The sequence below is a fragment of the Calidris pugnax genome, unplaced genomic scaffold (assembly GCF_001431845.1).
Source record: "Calidris pugnax isolate Ruff unplaced genomic scaffold, ASM143184v1 scaffold593, whole genome shotgun sequence".
In the NCBI taxonomy this organism is placed as follows: Eukaryota; Metazoa; Chordata; class Aves; order Charadriiformes; family Scolopacidae; genus Calidris; species Calidris pugnax.
Genome location: NW_015092181.1, coordinates 486,303 through 503,231, shown reverse-complemented (window position 1 = coordinate 503,231; position 16,929 = coordinate 486,303). Strand labels below are relative to the sequence as shown.

The 16,929-nt window shown below is 40.9% G+C and overlaps 1 protein-coding gene across 2 annotated transcripts in view; it reads right to left on the bottom strand.

Moving 5' to 3' along the window:
* PIK3C2A (phosphatidylinositol-4-phosphate 3-kinase catalytic subunit type 2 alpha) overlaps positions 1–16,905 on the bottom strand; it is a 69,676-nt gene extending 52,771 nt beyond the window's left edge. The window contains exon 1 of one of the 2 annotated variants that reach the window (XM_014962256.1): positions 16,211–16,905. The gene's annotated coding sequence lies outside the window, so the exon portion shown is untranslated. The remainder of the gene's footprint in view (positions 1–16,210) is intronic. The other variant, XM_014962257.1, reaches the window with a different exon arrangement.
* Between the last annotated feature and the right edge of the window lie 24 nt (positions 16,906–16,929).

Below are 16,929 nucleotides of genomic sequence, written 5' to 3'. Positions count from 1 at the left end.
CGGCCCTTTCCCTTCTCCCCCCCCGCCGCCGCCGCCGCCGCCGAGACCGCGCGCGCCAGGCTGAGGCAGCCCCCTCCCGCCGCCGAACCGCCGCCGCCGCCGTGCGCTCACTTCCGGCCCCGGCCCTGAGGAGATGGGCGGGGCGGCGCCGGGCGCCTCACTGCGAGCCTGCCCCGGGCGCTCGGCCGGCTGCCACCTCACCTGTCCCCGCACCGCCGCCTCCCCTCAGGAGGAGCCCAACCGGTGGCGCGGGGTCGGCACCCCAGCAGGGGAAACGGGCCGTTAAAAGCCGGCGGGAGGCCGGGTGGAAGCGCCGCCGCCGCCGCTGTAGCGGTCGGGGGCCCCATCGGCCACGGGAGCGGGGGCTGGGTGGCTCTGAGGTGACTCTCCGTCATTTCCTCCCCTTATCGCCCCATCTGCCTAAGAACGCTCGGCGCGGCTGGAAACTCGCGCAACGCCCCAGAAATGTCGGTGGGGGGGAGGCAGGCGCCGCGCCGCAAAGACAGTGACCGTCCTCCGCCGCCCGCCGCGGGGGAAGGGCTCGGCCCCCGCCCGCCGGCAGCGCACACACGGGGGGAGCGGTTGGGGCCGGGGGCGCCCCGCAGCACGCGGGGGGGTTTGGGGGTCGCTTCCCCGTTGGCGGCTCCAGGGGTTGGGAACAGCGTGTTCCACTGAACGGAATTGGGCTTAATTTAACTTCAGAAACTACTCGGCTTGGCCCCGGCCGGTCCCTGTTGTCAGCCCCAGCCTTCCCGACATACCGACGCGTTTCAAAAAGGCAATATTTTGGTTTGACCTTCACAATAGCTTCAAAAGAGTGTAACGCTTTTGAGTATGCTCAAAAGCATCGCATGTGGGATTTTATACAAAGTTTAGACAATGGGCCTTTCATAAGATCAAATTAAAAGTTGAAATGGGCGTTTAAAAGTAACAATGTGAATTTTAATGTAGATGCAAAAGAATTCCAGAGAGAATAACTTTGTGTTCTGTCCGTTCAGGGGATACTGCTTAAAATAATTGAAGAATTCAGTTTATGCCTATTGGTATTTTATTCAGCACTGCTAGCACACCAAAGTTCCAAAAAATACAAAATGCTTAATGAAGCATACCAGACACATGAAAAAGTGTCAGTTCAGAAGGTACAATATAAATGAATTAATAAAAATAAGTCATAAATACATTGCTGGCAGTGACATTTTTCTGTGTGGTTATATATATACCCCACCATTTTAGCATCTAAGCATTTTCTATCGGATAAACCTTGACCTCGCACCATTAAGGTCAACAAAATCCCTTGCAGGTGACTTCAACAAGAGCAAAATGAAGACTTTGAAGGATGACATAAAATGTGTTCCTGTAGAAGCACCGTAGGCATAATTTTTAATTTACACAGATTAAAAAAATTACCAGAGTTGTTACTACCCTTGTGATCTAAGCTGTCAAGAATTTTTCAGGTTGTCAGTTACTATGAGAAGAAATCAATCCTCTCTAACGCCATTCCAGTATTGACAATCAATAAGCCAAATCCGCTCCAATTCTGAACACAGAACAGAGCATCACTAGAAGACACCTACTTTGCTCTCAAGGTCCGGGTTTTTTCCAGACCGTCTGTCCAAATACGCCTGTTTTCCGGATTGCACTTGGATGTTTTGTCCCGGCAGTCATGTCTCCTGGCCACCTCCTCTGCTGGGCTGCTGTAGTGATGCTGGCCAGGAGGCCACTCTGCACGGAGGAGTTAGTGACCCACACAACACCTAGTCTGCAGGCAGCTCCCACTTGGTACCAGCGATCACACCACCTGCGCCTCCTTGCTTTTATCTACAAGTGCAGCAAGAGGTTCCCATGTGAACACCCTTTCTGTCTGGCAGGAGAAATGACGGACAGAATTGTTTCATTGTAAGAAAATCCTATAATGACTGACATGGGAAAGCCTTTTCCATGGATGGGGCCTGCAGAGTGTGCTGTGTGCGTTCCATGCTGCACAACTGAGGGTTCCCAGCATCTATAGGGATGCGAGATTATCTACACCATCCTCTCTTTCTTCATAGTGCGCTCTCTGACAAACAGCAGTTCAGATGATACTTTACAGAGGCAGAGTGCCTTTCTTACCAATGGACCAGCACCTCCCGGTGCAAACCAGTTCCCGGGGTGTTTGTGCTGCTTTCCCCCTCACACGTGGGTCAGTCACGTTAAACTGCTCTGGGTTACACCTCCGACTCACTGGCCACAACTCTTTGTCTGTGGTTCATCCATCACTAACCAAAGGAGCATTTATCTGCTTAGCCTAAATAAAAGGCAGATATCACATCCAACGATTTCAAAAAGATCACGATTATTTGACTGACCAACCTCCATCATGTTACGTAACATATGACAGTATGACCAGGTTGAATATGAATCATAAAAGTTAAAATAGGAAAGATGATTTGGTTCATTCTACAGATTAGTGCAGAATTTTAGACTATTATCGAGCTTGTCTACCAGTACCATGAGAACTGTAAGAACCTTCTGTGACTTTCCTTAGAAATTATTTCCTTCTTGTCAGAAAATTTTCCCGCTATTTTGTATTTATTTTAATAATTTAAACCCATCCTGTTCAGCAGTATCTCATTTTTGCAAAATATTCTACGTTATGAAGGACTGCATAAAACCCCAATTCCACTTCATGTTTGTTAAATAGGTCCCAATTTGCTTTTATTACACTAAATTACAAACTGACCATGCCATTCCTTCCTCGCTTTCGCCCCTTACGCTGCAGTCTGACACAGGTACTCTTGCCTCCTCTTTCATAGTTTCTCAGCTACATTCACATTAAATGTATACCAATTATTGGGTACACTCTAGAAGCAGTACCAGCCAGTTTGAGAAATGGCACTTGCATATCAGATGCCATGTGGCATTCTCCATAGCTTGGCAGCCAAAATAGTTCAGCTTTAGCAGAGATAAGTGGTTGGCATTGGAAGGCCAGCTTCTAAGTAAAATGACAGTATCCCCTAGATAGTTGAGTCAGTGAAGGGAACAATGACATAGCCTGCAGACTTGCTTATGAATGGATAATTACAAGTTACACATTCCCGCATGAAAACATTACGTCAGTTTTAAAGTATTTCTTACACAGGAAGTTATTAATATGCCTGTGTAAATACAACGTACAAGGTGTGTGTCTTAGCAGTCTCACTACCTTGCTCCTATGTATGTTCTCTGTGATACATTGACCAAACGCCACAGTTGCCCTGAGAGTTTTCAGGAGACACTTGGTAAAGCTGTGTCTTGTTAAAAAACAGAAGTGTGTTGCAGATAGACAAGCAGTTAAAATCCACTCAATTTTATTATGTAAGATTTTTATTAAAATTATATTGTATACTACAGGCAGAATAAACATGAGAGAATTTGGCCAAATGTTTTGGGGAAAGTGTTATAGAGTGCACCCTCAGCAAGTTTGCTGATGACACCAAGCTCGGTGGGGCAGTTGACACGCTGGAGGGAAGGGATGCCATCCAGAGGGACCTGGACAGGCTGGAGAGGTGGGCTCGTGCAAATTGCATGAGGTTCAACCAAGCCAAGTGCAGGGTCCTGCACCTGGGACGTGGCAACCCCAGGCACAAATCCAGGTTGGGTGGAGAATGGCTGGAGAGCAGCCCTGAGGAGAAGGACTTGGGAGTGCTTATGGAGGAGAAGCTCAACATGAGCCGGCAGTGCGCGCTGGCAGCCCAGAGAGCCAACCGTGTCCTGGGCTGCATCAGGAGAAGTGTGGCCAGCAGGTCTCGGGAGGTGATTCTGCCCCTCTGCTCTGCACTCGTGAGACCCCACCTGGAATAACTGTGTCCAGCTTTGGAGTCCTCAACACAGAAAGGACATGGACCCGCTGGAACAGGTGCAGCGGAGGGCCACGGAGATGATCAGAGGGATGGAGCACCTCTGCTATGGAGACAGGCTGAGGGAGCTGGGATTGTTCAGCCTGGAGAAGAGAAGGCTCCGGGGAGACCTTATAGCGGCCTTTCAATACCTGAAGGGTGCCTATAGAAAAGCTGGGGAGGGACTCTTTGCCAGGAAGGGTAATGATAGGACAAGGGGAAACGGTTTTAAATTGGAAGAAAAAAGATTCAGATTAGATCTCAGGAAGAAATTTTTTACTGTGAGGGTGGTGAGACACTGGAACAGGTTGCCCAGAGAAGCCGTGGCTGCCTCATCCCTGGAGGGGTTCAAGGCCAGGCTGGACGGGGCCTTGAGCAACCTGCTCTAGTGGGAGGTGTCCCTGCCCAGGGCAGGGGGTTGGAACTAGATATCTTTGAGGTCCCTTCCAACCCAAACCATTCTATGATTCTATGATTCTATGAAAGTGCACGTTGCGCTCACTACCCCGATACTCAAACTTCACAAAAGAATTCCAACACAACATACACAAAAATGAAATCAACTTGTGTAACTAACTGTGCTGGTTTTGTCTGGGATAGCATTCATTTTCTTCACAGTAGCTATTATGGGGCTTTGTTTTGGATTTGTGTTGAAAACAGTGTTGATAATATAGGGATGTTTTGGTTCTTGCTGAGCAGTGCTTACACAAGCCTCAAGGCCTTTCCTGCTTCTCACCCCACCAGTGGTGTGAGAGTAGGCTGGGGGTGCAGAAGAAGATGTGAGGGGGACAACTGGGACACCTGACCCCCACTGACCAAAGCAATATTCCATACCATACGATGTCATGCTTAGCATATAAAGCTGGGGGAAGAAGAAGGAAGGTGGGGGGACATGTTTGGAGCGCTGGCATTTGTCTTCCCAAGTAACCAACCCGTGTCATGGAGCCCTGCTTTCCTGGAGAAGGCTGAACACCTGCCTGCCGATGGGAAGCAGTGAATGAATTCCTTGTTTTGCTTTGCCTGTGCACAGCTTTTGCTTTACCTATTAAACCGCTTTTATCTCAACCCACAAATTTTCTCACTTTTACCCTTCCAGTTCTCTCCCCCACGCCACTGGAGGGGAGTGAGCGAGCAGCTGCGTGGTCCTCAGTTGCTGGCTGGGGTTAAGCCTCAACACTGACTTTAGTGACACTGGTTTTAACTGGAAATACACAAACTGCATCTGGCAGATGCCTTTTAAAACAATACTAAGGATAAAAGGAAGCTTGACGTATACCCACATCAAAAGGACGGCTACATGTAACAAAGCATAACAAATGTGTTTTAGTGAAGATAACACATGGGAAGTAAAAACAGCAACAACAAAAAAAACAACCCCAAAACCACTTTAAAAAGAAAATTGCCTTAATTGTCTTCTCAGCCTAAAATGCATTTATGTAAGCCCCCCAAATTTAACGGATGAACACCTTAATTTAATTGCTACTTGCCTTTTACTAATTGCATGGAATAAACTTGATGTCCCTAGTTAAAGTATCCTTTTTGTGAATGAGGAATTGTCAGTAGAAGCACAGGGAGGAGTATGTTTCCTCTGACAATAGGAAGCTGGAGCATATTGTACGAAGGACAAAACGCTCTTCACAGATACCATGACAAGTACCAGAACGTGGTACCTACTTTGTGCAGCACGTCTGCTCCATGGAAATTCCCAAACCTTTGTTCATCGGGGTGGGGTTTGCAACACAAAGTTCCTGTCCCGCTGATAGACTCTCCTTGGCACAGACCACGTGTGGGTGTCTCACTGCCTTGTGGAGCGGCCTGGGGAGACAGCAATGCGGGGGCTCACAGCTCAGCAGGGTGGGCAACGCTGCACCTTGGCCAGGGGCCATCACCCATCCTGGAGCAGCCTGTCCCAGCACCTCAGTCCCAGCACAACTCAGAGTAACCTCATGCAGTTGTCAGCGCTGCAGCTATTCTTGTGCATGTGGCCTTCAAAAGCCTTACAGCCTGTGACTTATATTTATGGAGCAATTTAGAAACTCCTATTTGAAAGAAAAAGGCTTAATTTGAATTACAAAGTACACTAAGATTATGCAGGAAAGGAAAATTATGCATCTACATTTATGACTCCAGTATTAGGCCACTCTTTAGGATAGCTACACGATTCAGTGATACTTGAGTTAAAGGCTAAGCAGTTCAAATTTATCTTAAGTTACATTTTTCTTAAAGATGTACATATAAAGAAATCATGTTAAATATACTGAGAAACTGTTAGTTTAAACAGAGTAACTACCACAAAAATCTGCCAAACCTCAGCTAATCAAGACAGGTAGTTCTAATCTTCTCAAGGTGACTACTACATATTTAAAGGCAACAAGTTCTGAGCCCTAATTCTAGAACATCTGGTAATTTGTGCCAAAATTTCAGCTATGATTTTTTAGTGCCTTTTAACTTTTTTTTACTCTGAAAACCAGCAGAGGGAGACAGGTTCTTTTTTACTCCTAAAGAAAGCAAAAGATTGTATTACTTCCTCAAAAATATACCTTCTGAAAATTCAGTATAATTTCCTATATTAACCTTACAATGCTGCAGCTTGGTAATTTTTGAACTTTATTATTAATACTCACTTTTCTTGCTCCGAGTGTTTATTCAAGCTTAAATGGCTATTGCTTACATCTGCAGATGTTTAGTCACAGTTTGTTGTTATTAATATTTAATTGTGGATTTATTTCAGATAGAAAGGGGGATATCAGTATTAGTAATGAATGAAAGAGAAAAATAGACCATGGTTATGTTTTTATTGTTTCACCATTATGCAACAGCTTGCACGTGTTTTTAGCATGTGTAAAGTCTGCACATGGCTCTCAAAATCTATACAGTAATTTAAGCTGACTATACATATGAGTTACATATTTAAGGCTCAAATAGAAAAAAATTCTGCTCTGCAATCAAAAAATGCTTCCAATAGTTTAAAGTGCAAGTAAAATCTTTTCTCCTGGGTTAATTTCTTAGGAATCAGGTCTTGTTTCAGTAAATGGGAATTTAGGCACTAGAAGCCAAAATACCATTACAGATCTTGGCACAGTTAGATATGTCCCACACAATTTAGGCAACATTCTCTTCAATATGGCATGACAGGGCATACATTTGAAATTCATAAAAGATTTTTTGTATTTACCCCAATTTTTTTAAATTAATTATGCCCAGAAGAGCTACTGGACAAGGGAACTGAAGTACAGAAACAATTTAACACATTTCACTACTTGTTTTACTGTAAACGTTTTCTGATAATTTTTCACTTCATATATTTTTGTCATATAACTTCCTTTTATAGATGGTTTATATAATCAGAGAAGAAATTATAAGAAATGTTTTTGGATAGGACATGTTCTATGTAGATATGCACAATTTCTATCATTTGAAGACATTGAATAAAAGGAAGCTTCTGAACATTCCTACAATGGAGTGGCAGTAGAAGAGTTAGAAAATGCAGGCAGAAACTGTGTCAGTGTTGCGGTATACTCGGGAGGTACCACGGGATAGCTGCTGGTCTAGAACATACTTTGGTAAGGGCTATTAATGTAAGAACGATGCGAGAAAAACCTGAGGGAGAAACTGCCGGCAGCAGGATGCGCACCTGGAAATAGCAATCATTCCTTGGGTAAAGGTAATTGAGGTAATTGGGAAGACTTCTGGTATTTAAAATCCCAATCACAGCAAGTCATGCTTAATCAGACATCCAAAGGCAGAGCATGATAAAACTTCAGATGGACTATCCCACATAGAAGAATTAAAATAAAACAAATAAACAAAATAAAGCCAGTTATCAGAATCAGAATCCTAGAGTAAGCTACTTCCACAGTGATCTCTTCTTCAGGCCACTGGGAAAGAGGCTACGGTGTCTTCTCCCAGCTGCCCAAATTCCTGCATCTCCATGGAAGATCCAAGCCCTCACCACCAAAATCTGGTATTTCCTTTCTGGTATGAGTTAATTGCATGAAGCTTCTTGTAGTAACCCCATGTTCATCAGTAACAACTTCACCGTTCTTCTTTAAGCATTGCAAGTTAATGGAAATAGCCTATTGTTAAAAAAATCAAACAATTCCTTATGTCACACATTTATTTGTAGTCACACAGTGTAGATTGCTGAGAAGAAATTATCCTATCAAGTTCACCCAGTGAGGCAGTTTTCATATGCCTGTCCAAGTCTAACTCTGTCATGGCTCTGGCCCTTAATTCTTGTATTTGGGTATACAATTTTTTGTAGGTTTCACAGGGGAGGCTGAGCACACGATGTATTTCCTGGAGGACATTTGTAAAACTGGTTTTCAGGTTAAGGGTCAATGATTCAAATTCAACAGATTTTATCTAATGGATGCTCTGGAAGCATCAGAATTAATTTAAAATGCCTGAAATCTTTGCCAAGATGCTTTAATTGGTAAATAAGCATCTTCTACTCAGGAATGATGGTTATGTAAGAGTACTGGCACATTATTCAAAGGGATTTATTGCTTGCCTTTGATGTCTACATTCATGAGTAGAAAGACAACCATCCTTGAGGGACAAAACTGGATATTGTTTTAATGAAAATGATCTCTCAGCCTGGTGGATAACTTTTCAGATAGGATTGCAATAGTCAGCCCCCAGCAGAAAGAAACCAACAGCATTCATACATGTCACAGCTCACTGAAACAACTTGACACAGAGCTTGTGTGCGTGGGAGGAAAAAAGTCGTGTGTGTTCATGTATGCACTGCCTGCTGAGTAACTTCAAGGAGAAGGAGAGCTAATCAGCATATCGCACGGCTCTGGCCTCATTATGAACCCTGTCTTTGCGGATACTAGTCTCATCTTCCAAGGTGTCAGAAAAATCACCTGTCAGCAAACCTTCTCGGGATCTACAGTCACCCTTCTGCAATGAAGCAGTGATACATCAGGCCATGGAGAAATACAGCACTCATCCTAATTTAGAGCAGTGCTTGGGCAGTACTGAAGCATTTGCAAACCCAGTACTAATTTTAAGAAAATTACTTATTTTCCACATATGAATGTAATATTTAGTTTTAAATAGTAATGGCCCTTTGCTTGAGAAATATAGTCAAGAGAAGTTGTAGGATATGGAAAAGGATATGGATAAGGGAATGGCACTTCAATATAGTGTCATTAGCTAATTCTGCCTATAATACCATACCTAATTTGCCACACTGCAGCAAGTATTTAAGTTTATGCATCTGTGTGGTGAAAGTATAGAGTGGTCTAGTAACTCTTTAAAGCTTCATAATGGAAAAATCCTTAGCTACCTCATTTTAAGTAAATCCCAAGCCTTTCAGAAAAAAAATTATTAAATTCAGTAAGCTACCTCCAAGTATTACTTCCATTAGAGTACTGCATAGTCTTTTGGAAGAGCAGAAAAATATCATCCAATCACATCACGGCGGCATATAGAATGATCTTGGTTTTATATTTTAATCAATGGAAAATTTGCTCTGGTTTCACTGAAAGCATAGCCTAAAAAGAACAAAATTATCTTTGCTTCCTCCTACTAAAGCCAATGCATGAATCCACCTGCAATGTTTTGGCACTCCCCAAAAGGTACTTGGCCAAATCCTTGACCTGTCAGAGACTATGTACTAAAGCCCCAAACTAATGAAAAGGTAGGTCCTCCAGCTACTTGTTCATACTCTGTGTTAGCAAGGTCATCCTGTCTTTAGTCTCACATTATTACAAACAAGTCCATCTCTAACCTGGTCATTAGATTATGAAGTAAACGCCCATCTCCTATCTAATATTAAAAACCTTTGAAAAGCCAGAAGGTTTAAGTCAGAAAAGCCAGAATTTTTCCAAAGCCAAGTAGTCTTTATGGGGTTTAAAACCTGAATAAAGATGAACATGTTAGTCTTATAAAATGGCCCTACCATACAATGAAGTATTACATATGTAGTTCCTGGCTACTACGTTTTCCTAAAGCAGCAGAGAATACACAGTACTGATCATCTCTGATCTCTCTCTTCGGTTGAGAGAGACTTTATTAGCTTGTTCCAAGACAAACAGAAGTGCACTTTTTTCAACTCTGAAAATATAAGAAACACTCTCAAGCTTTTAGAGAACTCCCTGGATATCTTTGAGCATGCATACAGCTTTCACTAAAGAGGGAAGATTTGAAACAGATTGTTTTTTTCTAAAATTATTGCTATCACAAATCCTACAGTTTGGAATAGTCAGGCTAAAAATCCTATTCTCAATTAGACCACTTTTACGTGCTTAGTTTTTCCTCACATCACAGTTTCATGGGCTTTGCAGTCACCATACAGTTTGCTAAGGAAAAGGACTGATAGCCTGACAGCTGCAGAGGGCTTACACTGAAAGCCTTTAAAGAATCCTCCTTTAATCTCATTTTAGTGGAAATTAAGCTTTACTCATTTTCCATTTGCACCAAAATTAACAGGGTTGATCTCACGGATAACTAAAACACTCCTCAGAAGTTTGGAATTTGTTATGTGTAGCCTCAAAAGCTATTATTATGTTGCATTCAGAGAATGAAAGAAAAAAGGAAAGCAAAAAGGAAAGCAAAAAAGGAAAAAAAAACAACCAAACAAAATAGAAAGAAAGAAAGAGAAAGAGAGAGAGAAAGAGAGAGAGAAAGAGAGAGAGAAAGAGAGAGAGAAAGAGAGAGAGAAAGAGAGAGAGAAAGAGAGAGAGAGAGAGAGAAAGAAGCTGGAACAGTTTGTTAAGATTCCATCTAACACCTCAATAAAGGGGATTTGCAGCAAACCCTGGAGTATATTCACTCTCTACAAACCAGGCCACATGGGGGCACATGGTTAAGACCAGAATTTGGGCATCCAGCTTCCCACAAGCTCTTCCATAAGTATTAGATTGTTCCCAGAAAGTCCCTTTTAACCCTATATTTTAACCCTATATTACTTAAAAAATACTCAATTTTTAATGCCCTGTTTGATATCACAATTCTGAGAATTCAGTAACCTTTGGGAGTGTAATCACCAATAACATTTTTCCCCTCCTGTTTTTCTTTTCCTTTTTTTCCTTTCTTAAATAAGCATATAGGTTAAGAAAGCTCAAATAAGCACGCTAGGTTATTTCACCACCTAGCATTTTAATGACCCAGCCCAAGTCATTTAGGGTCAAAACAGACTTTTACAACACTGAAGACCCCGCAACTCATTAGAAACCATTAGTTCATCCGTAAAGAACAAATGTATTATGCTCTCAACTAAGTGCACACATGTAGATTAGAGATTACTAATAGAGCATGACTAGCACCTTTGCAAATAAAGGATTTAAAAAATAAATATACTGCTTGCCTAATGGCAAAAGGCAGACAGATGTGATGACAAAGGTAGAGCTTGTATTGAAAGCTTTTTTTTTTTTTTTTTTTTTTTACCCATGCTTAAACTGTATGTCCCTCTGTGATCATTAAGCACTGGGAATGAATGTTTTGGGCTATTGTTGTAAACGAAGATTTTAAAAAATCTGATGCTGATTCTTTTTACTGGCTTTGAAAAACCCTTAAACGATTAAATAACTTGATTGCAGCCTACTACTAACCCCTAGTAGTACAAAAGTCAGAATATTTTGATGCAAGACAAAAATTCTTGCCCAAAATCTGCATTATATGACGGATCCTATGTCTGTAGTCACTAGTCTAGAGGGAGTTTTCCTTATGACCAGATGATAAAGCCTTAAGACTGTGTTTGAGTATCTAAAAAAGTTTTGTGCAGTCATTTCAGTTGGTAATGTCCTTAAAGCCTCAGAAAACAGTATTAATTAAAAAATAACATGGGAAGCAATATTTGTTTCCATCTCTGCAAGTATAGCAATTCCACTCAACATGGAGACTGTGTGATTTGTTGGCTAGGCTGGGGAAGGATGACTCCTCAAGAGGACTTGCATGACCTCTACCTGTCCCTTTGCGTAAGGAGTTTTGGGGAGAGGCTCAGACATGCCAGAAAAGAACAGATGAAAATGATTTGTTGTGAGAGAGGCCTTCCAGTTCCCTGGTAAAGAGGCAACTGAACCTGCACCATTTCTTAGATGAAATTATACATCCGGAGCCGGAGGCTCACAGAAAGAGTTTGATAACACTTTTACAACAGTTACAGATACAGTTTGTTTAGGCAAACCAGTTTGTCTTGGCTTCAGTTCACCAGACTGCAAAATGGATGTTATCTAACTGTGGTTTTGTGAAACAGGGAGAAATTGCAGTGTGCTTTCAGATAGACTGATGAAAGCTTTCACTTCATACATTACATATCCATGGGTGGAGGGTATAGAATATGGAAAGATGTGTATGAGTGAGGCCAGAAGAAATGACAACATAAGCAAAGAAAATAAGGTCCAGAAGAAGAATTGTTGTTGTCCCAATCTATTTTATAGGTCAGTCTGTCTCTCAGACATTTCCATCTCCACTACCTTTCACAACTGTAAACACTTGCAGCAAGTACCATAAAGAAAAGCAGTATTAGCTACCTTTAATCCAATGTCAATACCAGAAAAGTAGACAGCATGTAGCTAACCAATTCTAGGAAGCTCTTACGTTTTGGCTCATAGGGCAGTTTTTCCACTTCTAAGTTACTGGAATCAAAGCTTCTGGTTTTTATTTCCAGTGTGGTAGTTGCTCTACCAGGTGGAATAGCTTCTTTGCTTCACAATCTATGAAATGCTTGGCTTAGTATTTACCCATTTCACAGAATAAGTATGAACACTAAATATGGTAAAATATTTCATATTAAAACTGCCTGGAAGAAGAAAAAGTGTCTAAGTAATTATAGTGTGATGGCCATTCAGTTAAACAATTGATCTGGTGTTGGTCTTCCAAAATTATTTTAAAAGTATTAATTTTTTATTCATATCACTACTTAATTCCTGCTTCTGCCAAAACATATCCTTAAAAGTGAGTGTTAGTTGCAGGAGTATAAAGCAATCTTGATTTTCTTTCTAAACAATGTTTCCTGTACCCTTTGCTGCAAATGTCCTTCCCCTGCTCCCCACCCCCCCAAACCATGACATGAGTTATTCAGGTCAAACACATAACTTTTTATCCAAATTAGATACATTTGGCAGAATTACCAGTTAGATACCAAAGCAAATGTCTAGAATCAATCTTTTGAAATAAATTCAAGCTATGCAAGAAAATGTTATATTGATCTGTGAGTTTTCCTACTCCAAGATACATAATTTCTTTTGAACAAGCTTGCATTATGATTTACTTCCATTCTTCTGTAGTAGGTAGAAGCCTGTATTTCCATTTTCTAAACACACAGCTCGGAAGAGACAAGGAAATTACAAACAATGCTCTTTCAAATATTTTCCCTCAGCCCTATTTTTATGAATCCTTTTGGCGGTGAGGAAAAATATTTGCAATGCAGTGTTAAACATTTATGAGTTGACAAAGAATAAAGATCAATGGTTGCTAAAGTATAAAGGGTGACAGAAGCAGACTGAAACAACTTTTGAGTTACTTTTATGTTTAACTAGGTTTTATGTAGGTCAATACAAAACATGCAAATTCCCCCTGGCACAGCTTTTGTAGAAATCTCTTTTTAAAATTTCATCAAAGAAAGGAAAAGTTGGCATGATTTCCTTTTTTTCAATAAAGTCCCCCCTTGCCACATATTATTTACACATCTTGCTCATAATACTACTACTGAAGAGAAAGTGTGTCATCTCTGAAGTATACAAAATGTTTCCTGATGGCCAGAGTCCAAAACAACACAGGATGGAGCAGAACTTGCTACCATATCCTCCCATTCTTGTAACATTTTAATTTCCTCAGCAAGTTTTTCAAGAACAAGATAAAGTTGAGGTCCAACAAGGACACCAACAATGCTTTTTGCTAAATACTGTTCCTTTTTTCAGTGTGAGGAAACAAATACACGCCTAGTCTGTAACTCATCGTTCTAATGAGCACATAAATATATTTTTTGTGTGCTTTACTTTCAGCTTCCAAAGCTGTAAATATTGTCAGTGCTATTCTACAGATGTCCACAAACATATATATTTCATTTCAGTATTACCAGATGAAACAGTGGACAAAAGGGTGCTTCACGCTGTGGACAGTCTAGAAAGGCTGGGAAATGGCCTCCAAACCAGAAATGCTCTTGCTACCCTTTCACTGGAAGATTTGGTCTCCAGCACATTCCCCAGGGAAGAGTAGCAGGGAAAAATGAATAGACTCCAGATGGGGACTGGGGTTTGAGCGCCACCTCTCCACAAACATCTCCGTGGAGCACAAAAATGGAAGGCTGTAATTTCTGGTTTAACTCCTCAGCTTTTGTATTTCCTGAAAAATCACTCAATACACACGTTCACCTGTGTCCACACACACTTCCACACACACCAGTATGTGTGCACACTGATGCATCTTTACCATCACTCCCATGCCTCCCACTTGCCCATTTGCTCCTACATACTGACTGCTCCTCCATCTCACACCCATGCTCCCATACACACACTCACACTTGGTCACACAGCTGCACCCCCTTGCACTCACATATGCTTCCCCCCCATCCTTTGAGATTTTGCTGTAAATTTCAGCTATACATTTTGTATTTTCAACACCAAGTTCTGCTAATGAAACTGGTTATTATTTTGTCTGCAACTAAAGATAGATTCTCACCAGGAACTAAGCACCATAATTAAAAAACCTAAAGGAAAAGGAAGACCTTTGGTTCATACAATTCACAACAACACAAGGTAATAGTACTTTTCATCCACTGCACCCAAAGAGCAGATCTGTACTTTTCACGACATGCTAGAAAAGTGAAAACTGTGCTCTGACCTTTAATCTCTCAAAGATACATCAGATCCTACCACATCTTTCTCCACAAAGCTGTTAAAAAACCTTATAGTTTAACTCTGACTTGGAATCCAGCCAAAAAGGTGGGATAATTTCACAGAACAGAAGACAGCTGAGAAACTGCAACATGCAATACCAAGGAAAGACAGGTAGTAACGGTCAGCACATACCTTTGAATCTGCCACCTGATTTGAATGCTTTTTTCTTGTGTTATGAGAAATAGTGAGCATTTCTATTCACCTCCAGTTTCTTGTGTTATGAGAAATAGTGAGCATTTATATTCACCTCCAGCATGCCACTCATGACATTACAGGAGTAAACCTGCATGTTGTATTTATTATACCAGTGTAACAATGAATTTATGCAGTAATACAAGAACCCTTTGCATTTTATGCTATCATTTTCCTTGCAATTCCATTAGGCTTCACACTTGCTATTTTGACCATCACTGAGTGTGCTATCATTTTCCTTGCAATTCCATTAGGCCTCACACTTGCTATTTTGACCATCACTGACTTGTGCTGATGTCTTCACAGAACTTCCTTATTACACATCCACAATCTAGGCAATAAGAAAGCTAGTGCACAGCTTGCCATTTTGGATGTTGGTTTTTTTGACAAGACCACCTTTTCCTCAAGGCAAATCAGTTTACAGTACTAACACATCATTTGCTGCTTTATCACAGAGTTATACTCTGCAGATCTGAAATAAAAGGTCAGCTTCCAGTTTGGTTACTCTAAGGAATTCCCTGTCATCAGCAAACTTCTTACATCATTTTCTATCCCTGCTTTGGGATCATTTATGATAACACTGAAGCACAGAGGCCTGGTACAAGTTCCTGAGAAACGCTACTGCTGACTTCCCCTCTTTAGTCCAAGGTTTTTAAAAAAAACATAGTAAATAAACCAAAACATCTAAACACCAGAAGTGTAAAAATCCCCATGTTGACTCCCCTTTTTTTCCCTACAATAACTGAGAGATAATTGCATGCATATAATTATGACAGGAGAGAAGTAGCTATAATTTTAAAAGATCAGCATTTTTTTAAATTACTACCACAATCTTGTAAATATCTGGTAGATACTTAGCCTTTGCCTAATGTTCAGATGCTACCCATCTGCTTTATGAAAACAGTAGCATTATATAAATTATATAAACTGCAGATGATTTGAAAAAATATGTAATAAAATACTGATTTACATGAGAAATCAAACAAAAACTGCATCAGAATAAAGTGCTACATTTTCCTTTAATGAGACATTTATGGTACTTCTTGTTCCACATGAGATTTGTGTGATCCACATACAGGTAAGTCCTTTACTATAAGCCTTTTTTTCCCCCTACTTTTAAAAATATTTCCATTAGCAGAAATGAGAAGCTGGAGAAGTGTTGTAAGTGATACACTTCTCATTGTAACCACAGTATCCTACCTTTTACTTCTTGTTTTTCATGCTGTTCATTATCGTCTCATTTCCAAGCCACCCTGTCTTCAGTTGAGAGCACCAACATAGTTCAGTTGAGTTATACCAACATAGATGTCTTACCTCCATCTTAAGCAAGATATTGCTCCTCTTCTGTTTTCTTTTCATGACTTTTCCATGTTGCTTCAAGTCTGAAATTATCCTCATGTCTCATACCAGTATTCAAATTTTTCTACAACTTCAAAACAGTGAAAGCTGTTTGGGTTGGTTTGAGGGTTTTTTTTTTTGAAACTTTCTTCCTCAATTTACTGTGGTTTTTCATTCTGAATATATTATGGGTCTGGCCTCAGTTCTAACTATAAGCATTTTGGAAGCAAGATCACACCTGTTTCTCCAACCACATCTCCTTCTTTGTTTCTAAAGTACCCTGCATCTTTACCAGGTTATGGTAAATGTGCATGTATATAATCTTCCCCTGCAGAATAAAAACTGCCTATTTCCTTTTTTATCAGCACAGAGCTGAAATTTTCAAGGAAGCCTCCCTTCACTGATCTCTAACCTAAACCCCTGAGTCCTGGCATGTTTGTTTAGAAAAATATATTTTATAAAATCTTACAGAAATGTAAGCAAATCCACAAAAGGAAGTAGGCATAGTCCTAAACATATGCTTAAATACTTTGCTGCATCAAGGCCTAAGTATTGCTGTTTCAAAATAAAGTTATTTGGCTGATAACTTTCTGTTTAAGAGTTGCTGAATTTAAAAGCTGAATCTGATTAAGCATGTTTACCTTCACAAATCACGTCCAATTGAAACAGAACCCTCAGACTGTGCAGGGTTCAGA